General features: G+C 42.4%; 1 protein-coding gene and 1 long non-coding RNA gene across 6 annotated transcripts in view; one reads left to right on the top strand and one right to left on the bottom strand.

The window, feature by feature from the left end:
* The window catches only part of LOC142760326 (uncharacterized), a 28,161-nt gene extending 23,216 nt beyond the window's left edge, over nt 1-4,945 (bottom strand). Inside the window, exons 1-3 of one of the 2 annotated variants that reach the window (XR_012883296.1) lie at nt 4,759-4,945; nt 3,672-3,818; nt 411-574 (exon numbers count right to left, since the gene is read on the bottom strand). This is a non-coding gene — a long non-coding RNA (uncharacterized LOC142760326). Of the gene's footprint in view, nt 1-410; nt 575-3,671; nt 3,819-3,911; nt 4,105-4,758 lie in introns of those variants that run through there. The other variant, XR_012883297.1, reaches the window with a different exon arrangement.
* Nucleotides 1-12,471, top strand: part of LRFN2 (leucine rich repeat and fibronectin type III domain containing 2) — a 533,652-nt gene that overhangs the window by 160,454 nt on the left and 360,727 nt on the right. The window lies entirely within an intron of this gene.

A 12,471-nucleotide genomic window follows, 5' to 3' on the forward strand; every position in this document is an offset into this window, starting at 1 on the left:
CCATGGGTTTTCCCTCTTTTTTATGTATTTCTGTCTGAAATTTAATGATAAAAGTGGATCATTAATCCATTTTGTTATTTTTACAGTAAGTTGAGCCCTTGTGAACTGATAGTCGATTAACATTGACATTTATATTCCTATCTGATATTATTTTTCTGTCTTTTCTCGGGGGTACGCGGGGTTAATTGATTTGTAAATCCCTATTTGGTGCAGGATGATCTTGTGTATAACGTTAGTCTCCGTTTAGTTCTGCTGTGGAGGACGGCCTCCATACAAAAATAGAATTGACTAAATGTTGCATTAAGCCCTCAGAGTCAGGGGTATCTGTTGTTCGTGCCCAATCCCTTTTTGGCCACCGGCAATTTCCGATCTGTGTGGACCGTTGTGATAACCCAATTCAACCATATTACCTTTGTGAGTCCAGGGCTGGAGTTTATCATTGTGTTGCACACAGGCGGTATTATCTCCATGATGTTTTGCCTTTGGGCAGGATGACTGGAGGCCTCGGTGGATTGTCCCGTTGTTCTGGTGACATTGCCAAGTTTTTGATCTGTCTAGTGTTTACTCTTTGATTCTGTTGACAAACAGACTAATTAATTAAATTTATTTCTAGTATATTAATCTTAAAGGAAAAAAATCCAATTTAAAGTCCACTTCTGGTCTTCTTCCAAGGTTCTTCCAAACTACAGAGTAATTCCCAATTCAGGGCTGGGTCCAACCCTCCATCTTCCGCTCCCTGGCTGCCAGACTGGCACCTACTATATGAATGATAGTTTCTGGATGATACAGAGGTGTAATAATATATCATGAATATTGTGGAATAACGTCATCACGGTAGACAGAGCTATCGTATAATACTCATGAAGAATAAATATGGCATGGGCCCAAAAATAGTTTTTGCAATGGAGCTTCAAGTTAAACTTTTGGTGCTGCGGTTGTCAACCGGACACATTATGGCGGCATCAATAGCTCCATCAGAGGACTGCACAAAGGGGTAGACATACCATATGTGCAGCCCACATAAGGGCCCTATTGGCAAGTGGGCCCACCACCAGATAATAAAATAACAGTACTTCTTAGGCTGGATTCACACGAGCATGTTCGGTCCGTAAAGGACGGAACGTTTTTCGGCCGCAAGTCCCGTACCGAACACACTGCAGGGAGCCGGGCTCCTAGCATCATAGTTATGTACGACGCTAGGAGTCCCTGCCTCTCCGTGGAACTACTGTCCCGTACTGAAAACATGATTACAGTACGGGACAGTTGTCCCGCAGCGAGGCAGGGACTCCTAGCATCGTACATAACTATGATGCTAGGAGCCCGGCTCCCTGCAGTTCTGTCCGGGACTTGCGGCCGAAATACGTTCCGTCCATTACGGACCGAACATGCTAGTGTGTACAGCCTTATTGTCTACTAGTTTGTGTGTAAGGACATCGAAATATGATCCCATTGGTTCAGAATACAATGGTCTAGAATATTTAGCACACCAGAGAAGGAGCTGATAGAAAAGTAGGACAACCTTCTAATCATCATCTCACTCTTGACAAATTAGCTGATGGACATCAATGGGCCGACATATTGCTCTTGTACAGGGACCCTCGTCTGTCTATGTCCATCACTGGTAACACATCGTGTTCAGATGCAGTCAAAAAATGGATAAGTATAATAACCTACACATATAGAACTCATTTACATTGTCATATTTCCAGTCGCTGTTCCCTCTTAATGTTTTTGCCCAAAATAGCAGCAAATCCCAGTAGAGGAAAAAGAGAGGAAAGTTTTTTTTTCCAAGATCAGTTCTTGTTTTTGTCAAATCTTTCAAATGCAACATTGTCTGGTTGGACAGAGTACTCAAAGAAAGGCAACTGCACCCTATGTGGATACTATACCCTGGGCCCTACAGCAGATACATGCAGGATGACAGTTGGGTATCACTGCTCTAAAATTAACTAGGGTGCCAATTAACAGTACAGGTTTTTTTAATATTACTTTGGCAGAATTCAAGGCATTGTCCAGGATTGGAACAACATGAATACTTTCTTTAAAAAAAAAAAAAAAAAACAGCGCCACACACGTCCACAGGCTGTTTAGGGTATTACAGCTTAGTTGTAATCACTTGAATGGAGCTGAGCTTAAAAATCAGACACAATCTTTGGACAGATGTGGTGCTATTCAAGAAAAGCAGCCATGTTGTTCTAATCCTGGACAATAGCTTTAATATTTAGAATATGTGCCCTTCTTGAGCCATCTTGATGTGACACACACACACACACACACACACACACACACCATATGATTTAGATAGAAATAAAACATCTGAGGCTTACACCATTTTTGCTAACTTTAAAATAAGGCAAGAAAACTTTCAAAAAATCTTAGATTAAATTGAGGTCAATTCATTGTAATTACACTGAGAACATCACCATCTCGAATGAAAAGTCAAAGACATTTTGAGCAATTTTTTTTATATAATGGACCAGTTTTAAAAAAAATCCTATCCCTTGACACAAAGCAGCAATTTTGCATAATTTTATGGCACTGTGCCGCCTTAGGAAGATAATAAGAAAGTGGCAGCGATATAATTTGCTTATTATCTGAAAAATCGATGATGAGCCGAATTTAATGAGCCAAGTCTACCATCTAGGGTAAGGTTGGGGCAAAACATATACATGCTATTTATACCCTGAATGGATCACTATTGGATGAGTCTACAATGAAGAAGGATTTGGGGATAATTGTACTTAATGATAGCACTCAATGCCAGTCTGCTGCATCAAAAGCCAGCAAAAAAGATTGTCTTGTATTAAGAAAAGCATTGGCTTCTAGAGAAGAAAGTATCATTTTACACCTTTATGGCCACATCTTGATTATGCAGTTCAGTTTTGGGCACCAGTCATTGAAAAAGATAACAGAAAGCTAGAAAGTTCAAAGAAAGGCAACTCAATTAATATGAGGTATGGAAGATCTCACTAATGAAGGAAAGTTTTGAAATCAAAATTTATTTACCCTAGAAAAGAAAAAGGATGAGGGGAGAATATATCTTTATATAAATATGTAAATTGTCCCTATAAAAACCAATGCAATAAGTAATTTTTTTTGTGCACCCCACAGAGAATATAGGGTTACTGCTTGTGGTTAGTGAAAGTGCAATTTATCACAAAGTTCAAAGCATTACTTTACCATCCTAAACATAAAGTTATGGAACCTGTCCCCAGAGGATTTGGTAATGATTGAAAGTGTGAATAGATTTAAGAAAGAGTTAGACATCTTTCTTGAGAAACACAATATGTAGGGTTAGAGGTATTATTGTAGTTGCAGGGATCTGTCGGATTGCCTGCAGGGGGCAGGAAGGTATTTTTTTCCACTTTATGGCAAATTGGGTCTTTGCCATTCAGTGGAGGTTTTTGCCTTCCGCTGGATAAACTAGGGTTTCTGACTATAAAAGGTTGAACTTGATGGATTATGGAATTTTTTCTACCTATTATGTAACGATATATGTGTGTAGAAGGTCGGACAACAAGGATCGGAGATGAAAGCATACTCATCTACTGATGCTTTATAGTAACCACGGCTGCTATTCACCATTGAAGATGGCGGTAAAACTCAACAAATCCCAAAAAATAGGATTAAAGGTGTAATGCCCATGGCCGCGGGCAATCAGGTTTACTCACCTCCTGATGGCCGCAGCCATGGATCAGGGAGCCATGGCCCGCATCTCCTCCTCAGGAGTGCCAGCGCTCACTTCCGCTTCACTCGGCCGTGTCCCGTAGGGTGTGCGCGCACGCTTGAGCCCGAGCTTAAAGGGCCAGCCCGCGCACCTGAATTAAAGAACGAAATTAGCCCATGAGCACTTTGGACTATAAGAAGGGCCCTGCCCCTTCCTGCATTTCCTGAGCGTTGTTGTTTTTTACCTATGTTTGTCTCTGCAAATGGTCCCTTAGTGTTTCCTAGTTCCCAGTTTTCCCGTTCTTGCTACCTGTATCCTGTGTCCCATGCTATCCAGAACCAAGTGCCGTATAGAGTTTGAGTCGTGCTGCGCTGAGTACTACGCCTGTCCTGTTACACCACGTCTGGTGTCTGACTGCTGCCTAAGTCCCATCCGAGCCTGTCTTGCTACTGTCTGAAGTTGCCACAGATACTCCTATATGAACTATAGACTTTGACCTGTGTCCTGTTAGCCAGCTGCCATACCGTTAAGGCGGTACTGCCCAGTGGGTCCACTCACACAACGTGACAAAGGGGAATATAACACCAGAGGTCTCTTTTTTGAGGCTACTCAATAAAATTGAGTAATCGTGATGCTTTTTTGGACCATACAGGTCTCTATTTTCAGGCAGTCTATAAAAAGAACAGGGGTCCATTGAAACTTTTGCCATACATGCGCAGAGCAATTCCAGCTCAAGTCAATGAGGAGTGATGGAAATATTTTTGCTTAGCTGTATCTGTCACTCCCTGATCGACTTTCCGCCAATTCCCTGCCGGCTGAAGACCAGCGACAGGAGTCAATGGACTCTGACAGTCATGGAGGTCCTATCGATCAAACTCTTTCCAATCAGACATTTATGCCGTCTCCATTGGATATGCCATAAATGTCTAAGGCAGGAATAACCCTTTAATGCCTTATAATATCATTGTAAGGGCCTTGCTGTGAGGGTATTTTTGCAAAAAATTTAGCTTAATGCAAAATAACTAGTACACAAGTAGACCCAAATATGCATACACATATAGACACACAGATAGACACACAGCCGCACTTACAAAGGAGTTCCTTCCTCTACAGGCCGGATCTTGGAGCTGGGAGACATTTTGTTCAGGAAGGAGGTGGAGGTACTCTATGGCGTGTACCCCTTAGGGTATGCGTATCGCAGGTTGAGAAGCATTTGTGCATTGCTTGACCTTCATATGGTCTCAGGTAAATATGGTCTGCATTACCTTAACGGGATGTACAAACAATGATTCCGAAAGCATAAAAAAAACCTGTTCAACTCTGCTACATCTTTATCTGATCAATGGAAGGGGGCTGTGCTCTTAGTTGTACAACCTGATTGCTTGCAGTATGTAGTCAACAGAACTTTGCACCTGAACTGTGACGCCTAAAAGGAACATTGAACGCAAAGATAATGACATTTGGTTTGACATTTTACCTGTTTGAATAACACAGACGCGGAGGCGCTCTCCAGTCCTCAGGGACAGAATCACATTTTGTAACTATCCAACAAGATTTCATGGCAAAAGTGCAAACAAACTGAAGGAAGGAACATGAAGGAAACTAATGTCAGGAAATATCAGATATAAAATTAAGCACCTGGCGCCGCATTTGATTAAAGCCTAGTGGCATTCATGTACGAGGGATTACACAGCCACAATACATTGGATTCGGGGGGTATTTATAACAAGGTTTCACCTCTCACGAAGAAGAAATCCAATCCAATCTGAAATCTAATTTAAATTAACATTAACAACTTGTTAAAGGGACCGAGCACCGAGACCAATTCTCTATAGACATTTGTATGAAATTCTATCAGAGTGGTGCTAGAGGGCACAATTGTACCCACTAAAGAGCCTCCTGGGGTTCCACTGACGATGCTGGAAAAATTAGGACCTGCCCCCCCTGACTCCTTAGAAACAGGACTTCTTATATAAGTCAAGGTTGCAGGCAGGTTTATTATGTGATGCGTCGAGGTACGGACTCCACAAGTCCTCTGAAGGTTTCTCTGGTCTCTGGTACAAGACGTCGGCAGCAGATCATGTAAGGTATGAGGTGTGGCCTCCAGGTATCGGACGTTTCTCCAGCACATCCCACAGATGATCGATCAGATTGAGATCTGGGGAATTTGGAGACGACATATTGAAGTTTTTGTCATGTTCGTCATCATTCCTGTACGTCTACAGTGTGGCAGGGGCATTACCCTACTGACAGAGGGCACTGCCATTAGGGAAAACCGCTGCCATGAAGGGGGTAGTTGTTTATAGCAATGTTTAGGTCGGTGGTACGTGTCACATCGACATGATGACGACACAAAGTTTCCCAGCAAAACATTGTACAGATCATCACCCTGTCCCCACCGGCTTGTCTTCTTCCCAAAATGCATCATGGTGACATCTCTTGCCCAGGTAAATGACGCACACACGCACCCGGCCATCCACATGATGTAAAACGTGATTCATCAGATCAGGCGCCTTCTTCCATTGCTCCAGTTATGATGATCACGCACCCCTTGTAGACACTTTCAGCTATGGACAGGGGTCGACATGGGTGCTCTGACCAGTCTGCAGTTACACAGCCCCATATACAGCAAGCTGCGATGCCCTGCGTGTTCTGACACCATCCTATCTTAGCCAGCAGAAACTTTATAATCAATTTGTGCTATAGTATCTCTTCTGTGAGATCAGACTAGGCTGGCTAGCCTTCACTCTGCACACATCATTGAGCCTTGGGCATCCATGATCCTGTCACCAGTCACCGGTTGACCTTCTTTGGAGCACTTTTGGTCGGTACTAACCACAGAATACCGGGAACACCCCACAAGTCCGGGAACACCCCACACGACCGGGAACACTCCACAAGACCGGCAACACCCCACAAGACTGGCAACACCCCACAAGACCGGCAACACCCCACAAGACTGGCAACACCCCACAAGACCGGCAACACCACACAAGACTGGCAACACCACACAAGACCGGGAACACAACACAAGTCCAACAACACCACACAAGACTGGAAATATCCCACAAGACCAGGAACACCCCACAAGACCGGTACCACCCCACAAGACCAGGAACACAACACAAGACCGGCAACACAACACAACACCGACAACACAAGACCGGAAACATCCCACAAGACCAGGAACACCCCACAAGACCGGTACCACCCCACAAGACCGGGAACACAACACAAGACCGGGAACACAACACAAAACCGGCAACGCAACACAAGACTGACAACACAACACAAGACCGGGAACATCCCACAAGACCAGGAACACCCCACAAGATCGGTACCACCCCACAAGACTGGGAACACCACACAAGACCGGCAACATCCCACAAGACCGCAACGGCAACACCACACAAGACCGAGAACATCCCACAAGACCGGGAATATCCCACAAGACCGGGAACATCCCACAAGACCGGGAACACAACACAAGACCGCCAACACAACACAAGACCGGCAACACCACAGAAGATGGGAACATCCCACAAGACCAGGAACACCCCACAAGACCGGTACCCCCCACAAGACCAGGAATACCACACAAGACCTTGAACACCACACAAGACCGGCAACATCCCACAAGACCGGCAACACCACAGAAGATGGGAACATCCCACAAGACCAGGAACACCCCACAAGACCGGTACCCCCCACAAGACCAGGAATACCACACAAGACCTTGAACACCACACAAGACCGGCAAACTCCCACAAGAACGGCAACACCACACAAGACCGAGAACATCCCACAAGACTGGGCATTCTGGAAATGATCTGATCCAGTCATCTAGACATTACAATCTGGCGCTTGTCACAGTCGCTCAGATTTTTACACTTTTCATTTTTTTTCTGCTTCCAACATCAACTTCAAGACCAGACTGATCACTGATCATCAATGTTTTTCCCTTCTCCTGTCACTGGTTTTATGTTACGTGTCGGTGTATACCCAGCAGGTACAATATATACTCTATGACTTACATTACATTTATAGATGGGAAAGCTCTTTTATATAATATAAGGTGTTGTGATATAATATTATTATATATTTGGATTTTTGTGTTATGTCATACACAGTTTATACATCTGGAAATTCTCCCTGTTTTGTTTGTCCCCCGCAGTGGCCGGTCGGCAGCGTGTAATCCATACAAACATGGTACAAAGGACATAACACTAATGGATGATTATTATCTTGAATAAACTGTCAGGACAATTCGTGTCGTCTTTTGCTGTGTGTCATGGAACGGAGAACGCCAGATTTTATTTCCATAGAAGGAACTTTCGCCTCCCGATCCTTTCACTCTGTTCATTTGCCCTTTTGTGAGAATCGGCCTCCATGTTAGAGCGCGCTCATCGCTCTGTCACTACGGGTATATCATCCCAGCACAAAGGTCACCCATCATCTTGTTTTATTCTTCCCTACCGCACCGGAGAAATAGCTATTTACGCCCCTGACCTTGTCAGATATTGATTTATTGTATGAAGAAGTCATGAATCTGGAGAAAAAAGAACTGAACATTTTTATTTTACCTTGTAATAAACAAGGGGATAGAAAAGGAGAATAAATAAGATGGGACTCGGCATCGACATGCAACTCCGCACTCCGTCCTGACGTTTCCGCCTTTTCTCTTTGTGCGGCTGCACTTACCGATTTGCGTAATTCATACATTGGTCAAGTTATGAAATGTCAATACATCTGATGATATGAAGGCTATATGTGAGGGAGTGAACAGATATAGCAGAGTTGAGATTGTCACTTGATACAATGTGGCATGATATCGTGATATGTGATTGTTATTGGCCCGCTTACGGACCCTCTGTAGCAAGATTCGATTTTCACAGGCTTAAATGGCGGTGGGGTCTAGGGAAGTGTGTTTTTTCACTACAGTGGGTTTTGGACTTTGCTGCAAGGAATTCACAGAATGATCTCCAATTGGTACCAGTTTTAAGACCATAATGGTAGTCAAGGTCGGGAAGTCGCAGAATTGACCTTGGGAGCAGGGATTCTTCTGCTTTCCCATTGGAAACAGTGGCCTCTCCCCAGCCTAGAATAGCCACTCATTACATTTATCTATAGTTTAGGTAGTTGATTTTTAACCCTTTAACGTTCGTCCACTGTCTTTTGGTGATGGGTGGCGCAGGTCTTCAGAGACGTCTGTTGACGTCACTGCTTTAGAGTGGTGGGAGCGTTTCAGTGATCAAAGGTGCCTCCTGCTTTCAATCAGGTAACTGAATTTCCTGGTGGCGCGATTGGGGGACCCCCCTGTGCATTAAGCCCAGGAGGCCAAGAAAAGACCCCAGAGCTGTCGATACACTAAGCTTACTGTTGGGGCAGATACGGATGTAGCCAAGTTTATCTTGCCTCTGATCATTTGCTTCAGCGTGATATCACACAACAAAAGCCATTAAAAATGTCAAGTTAAAGTTTCTTGTCACTGTGTATTCAATGCATTAAAAGTCAAGATAAAGTTGGCTACCTCTGTACAACATGCAGATGTAGCAACCCTTATATTGATACTCTGATAACTTGCTGAAGCGTGATAACTTCTCACTTAAGCCATTGAAAATGTCAAGTTAAAGTACTTTGCCACAGTGTATTTAATGCGTTAAAAATCAAGTTAAAGATGGCTACATCTGTACAACAATTAGTGTCAACGTGACACAGAGGATAATGTATTAGCATACAGACGTAGGCATATACTTTTTTAATATAAAATAAAGATGTCAAATAATAATCCCTTAATGGGTTTAAAAATTGAATAAAAAATTGAATAAAAATAATAATGAATAAAAGTATAACTAAATAAAAAAATAACTAAAACAGTGATAATTTAGTTTAAAATGCATTTTCTTCTACATACATTACATAAATACAAAAAAAGCTGCATTTATTAGGTATCCAGAGGACTGTAATAACCTGAAGAACTAATTTAATAGACTATTAATTGTGAAACGTGAACGATGTAAATTGTAAACAAAAAACAACAATGAAAATCGATTTTTTTTTTCTATATTTGCACCGCAAAAAAAATTCTAGAAATTACACAGGCATTTATATGTACCCCATACAGTGCCGAAAAAAAAAAAAAAAAATCTCCAATATACAATCATGTCAATGAAAAAAGTTATGGTTACTAAAATGCGGAGAGGCAAAAATAGAAAAAAAAATAGCTAGTCATTAAGGCCAAAACAGACCTGTTCATTAAAGGGTTAATAATGTGCTGATTAATTTCTTAATAGGTTTTTATAGCGAGTGGTCAGAGACAAAAAAATAAATTCTGCTACAGAGCTCCAAATCCCCTGCATAGATGTAGAATTAGAAGATAAAAACCTAGCTTCCTTCAGCCACCACTAGGGGGAGCTTAGGAGCCTACTGCATACTGTGTTATTATCGAGTTCAATGTATAACCAGTATGCAGTAAGCTCCCCCTAGGGGTGGATGCAGGTAGACAGATATTTAGCATTTACCTCTATGTCTATTTAGGGGATTTGGAGCTTTGTATCAGAAATATATATATATGAAGCAATTAATCAGCACAGAATTTGTGTTAGGCCCCATGCACACGGCTTACGTCCCGTAACTATGGCCATGGCCGGCCTGCAGATGGCCGCAGACAGCCGTCCGTATTTATGGGCCGTGCTCCCATTATAAAGTATGGGAGTACAGTCCCTAAAATACAAAAATAGGACATGTGCTATTTTTTCCGGAACGTTTCTATGGCACGGACACCTTCCCGTAAATAAACAGGAAGGTGCCCGTCAGCCATAGAAATGAATGGGTCCGTAATTACAGGCGATTTTACGGTAGTGTGGATGGGGCCTTGGAGTTTCTTTATTTTTTTGCATTGACCATGGAGATCTGTTAAAAAGAAAATGCTCACAGTAAAGATGCAGCAGAGCTGTGTATGTCACCTGGCAAATATCACAATGTGTTATCTGTGGTTTGGCATAGTAAATCTGCTGCCGAATCCTAGCACAAAACACAAAAGGAACAGTCCTATGACAAATTCAGCTCTGCTACATTTATATAGTTTACAAATTAATTGCACATTACATGTCTTTTGGTTCAATGATCGTTTTTTGTTGTTGTTTTTTTTTTCACATTAAATGGAGCCGACTGTGTTCCCCTTTAGAGACAGCAGAGATATGGGGGGATGGGAAGATGCGGCTACAGCAAAACTTTTTATGTACAAACAAAGAAGTTGTCACAGCGATCACAAAACTATAGAGCATGACAACTTGACTCTGGTTGATGACCTGTGATCTGATGTGTCTGATGTTTTTCAATCTGAAACGTGAGAATTATATATAAGATTGACTGTTTGTGCAAAGGACAGAAAAAAACATGGAAACAAAGACAATTGTGATGATAATAATTCATACAAACACAGAAACAATCATATTTTACTTGTAATACCCTGCCTGACCACACGGAGTGCTGTTAAGAGGAAACATGTCCATAAGCAGCACAAAACACACTTCATTACTCTATAGCTCCACCTAGTGGTTTACAAATATAACATTAATTTACATCTATCTTATCTACAAAACACATAATTATTTGTTTATTTACTGTAATGTAGCAGTAACATATTCCACAACGGTGTACAGAAATTGTCAAAAATCACATCAGTCCCTGTCCCCAATCAAAAAATTTCTCTATCTCACACATGGGCCAATTCCATAGAAAGCCAATTAACTAGAGATAAGCGAATATCCCGAAATTCGTTTTAGGGCCGATTCTATTAAATCGGCTGTGTAATTTGATTTGGTTCAAATATCTGATGTCTTCTAGGACTGTATCCATGTTAGATACAGTACAAATATCATCAGTGAGTCAAACAGGGCAATCAAGGCACTCTCGATTCCACCCTATAAATAAAAAAAAACATACTCACCATTCCTGATCTCCCATTGCGATGCGTCCCTGTCGGCCTCCTGAAATGACAAAACGACATCCTCCCAGGAGGTCGGCAGAGGCGCGTCGCTATGGGAGACAAGGTAAGTGTGGTATTTTCTTTTGTATCGCCTCTTCTCCCTTCTTCCTGTTTTCTAATCTGTAAAACGGCAGCTGGCGGCCATCATTTTACCGATTTGTGCGCCGCAAACGCCAAAAGTTTTGGATTTCACAGAATCCAAAACTTTTGGAAAACTTGGACTAATTCGATTGGTTTAGAATCGATTTGCTCATCTCTACAATTAACCTAGCAGTATATTTTTGGAGTTTGGGAGGGAACCCATGCAAAGATGGGGAGAACATATAAACTCCAGGCACATGTTTCACTTGGATGGATTTGAACCCAGGACCCCCGTGCTGCGAGGCGACAGTGCTGCCATATAATCCGTTACCATTTGCCAATGCTTAGGCACCTGCCTCCAATAGTAGTACTGTAGCCTTGGGCCTTGGAGATGGCAATATAACCAGAACAAGTTCCTCCTTCCCGGCAACAACGTGTCAAAAGTTCTAACTAATGAGGGTCCATGAGTTAAGACCCCCCCACAATTACTAGAATAAAGTGGTCCCTCAAACTCTTCCAGCGCCATGTCCATTCAGCTTTAAGTCTGAAGATTTCTGCCTCTCGAAAGATGAATATTGACAATGCTCCTCTGCCCAGCTCCCTTCTCCGGAGATTGTTCATGTCTAGTAAAATCAATGGACGACCCCTGGCTACACACCCTTGTGTACAATTTAATGATACAGCCTTAGGTGGTGTTCATCGCCGGGCCATACAGTATGTGAAATTTTTTGAT

This window comes from Rhinoderma darwinii, chromosome 4, assembly GCF_050947455.1.
Source record: "Rhinoderma darwinii isolate aRhiDar2 chromosome 4, aRhiDar2.hap1, whole genome shotgun sequence".
In the NCBI taxonomy this organism is placed as follows: Eukaryota; Metazoa; Chordata; class Amphibia; order Anura; family Rhinodermatidae; genus Rhinoderma; species Rhinoderma darwinii.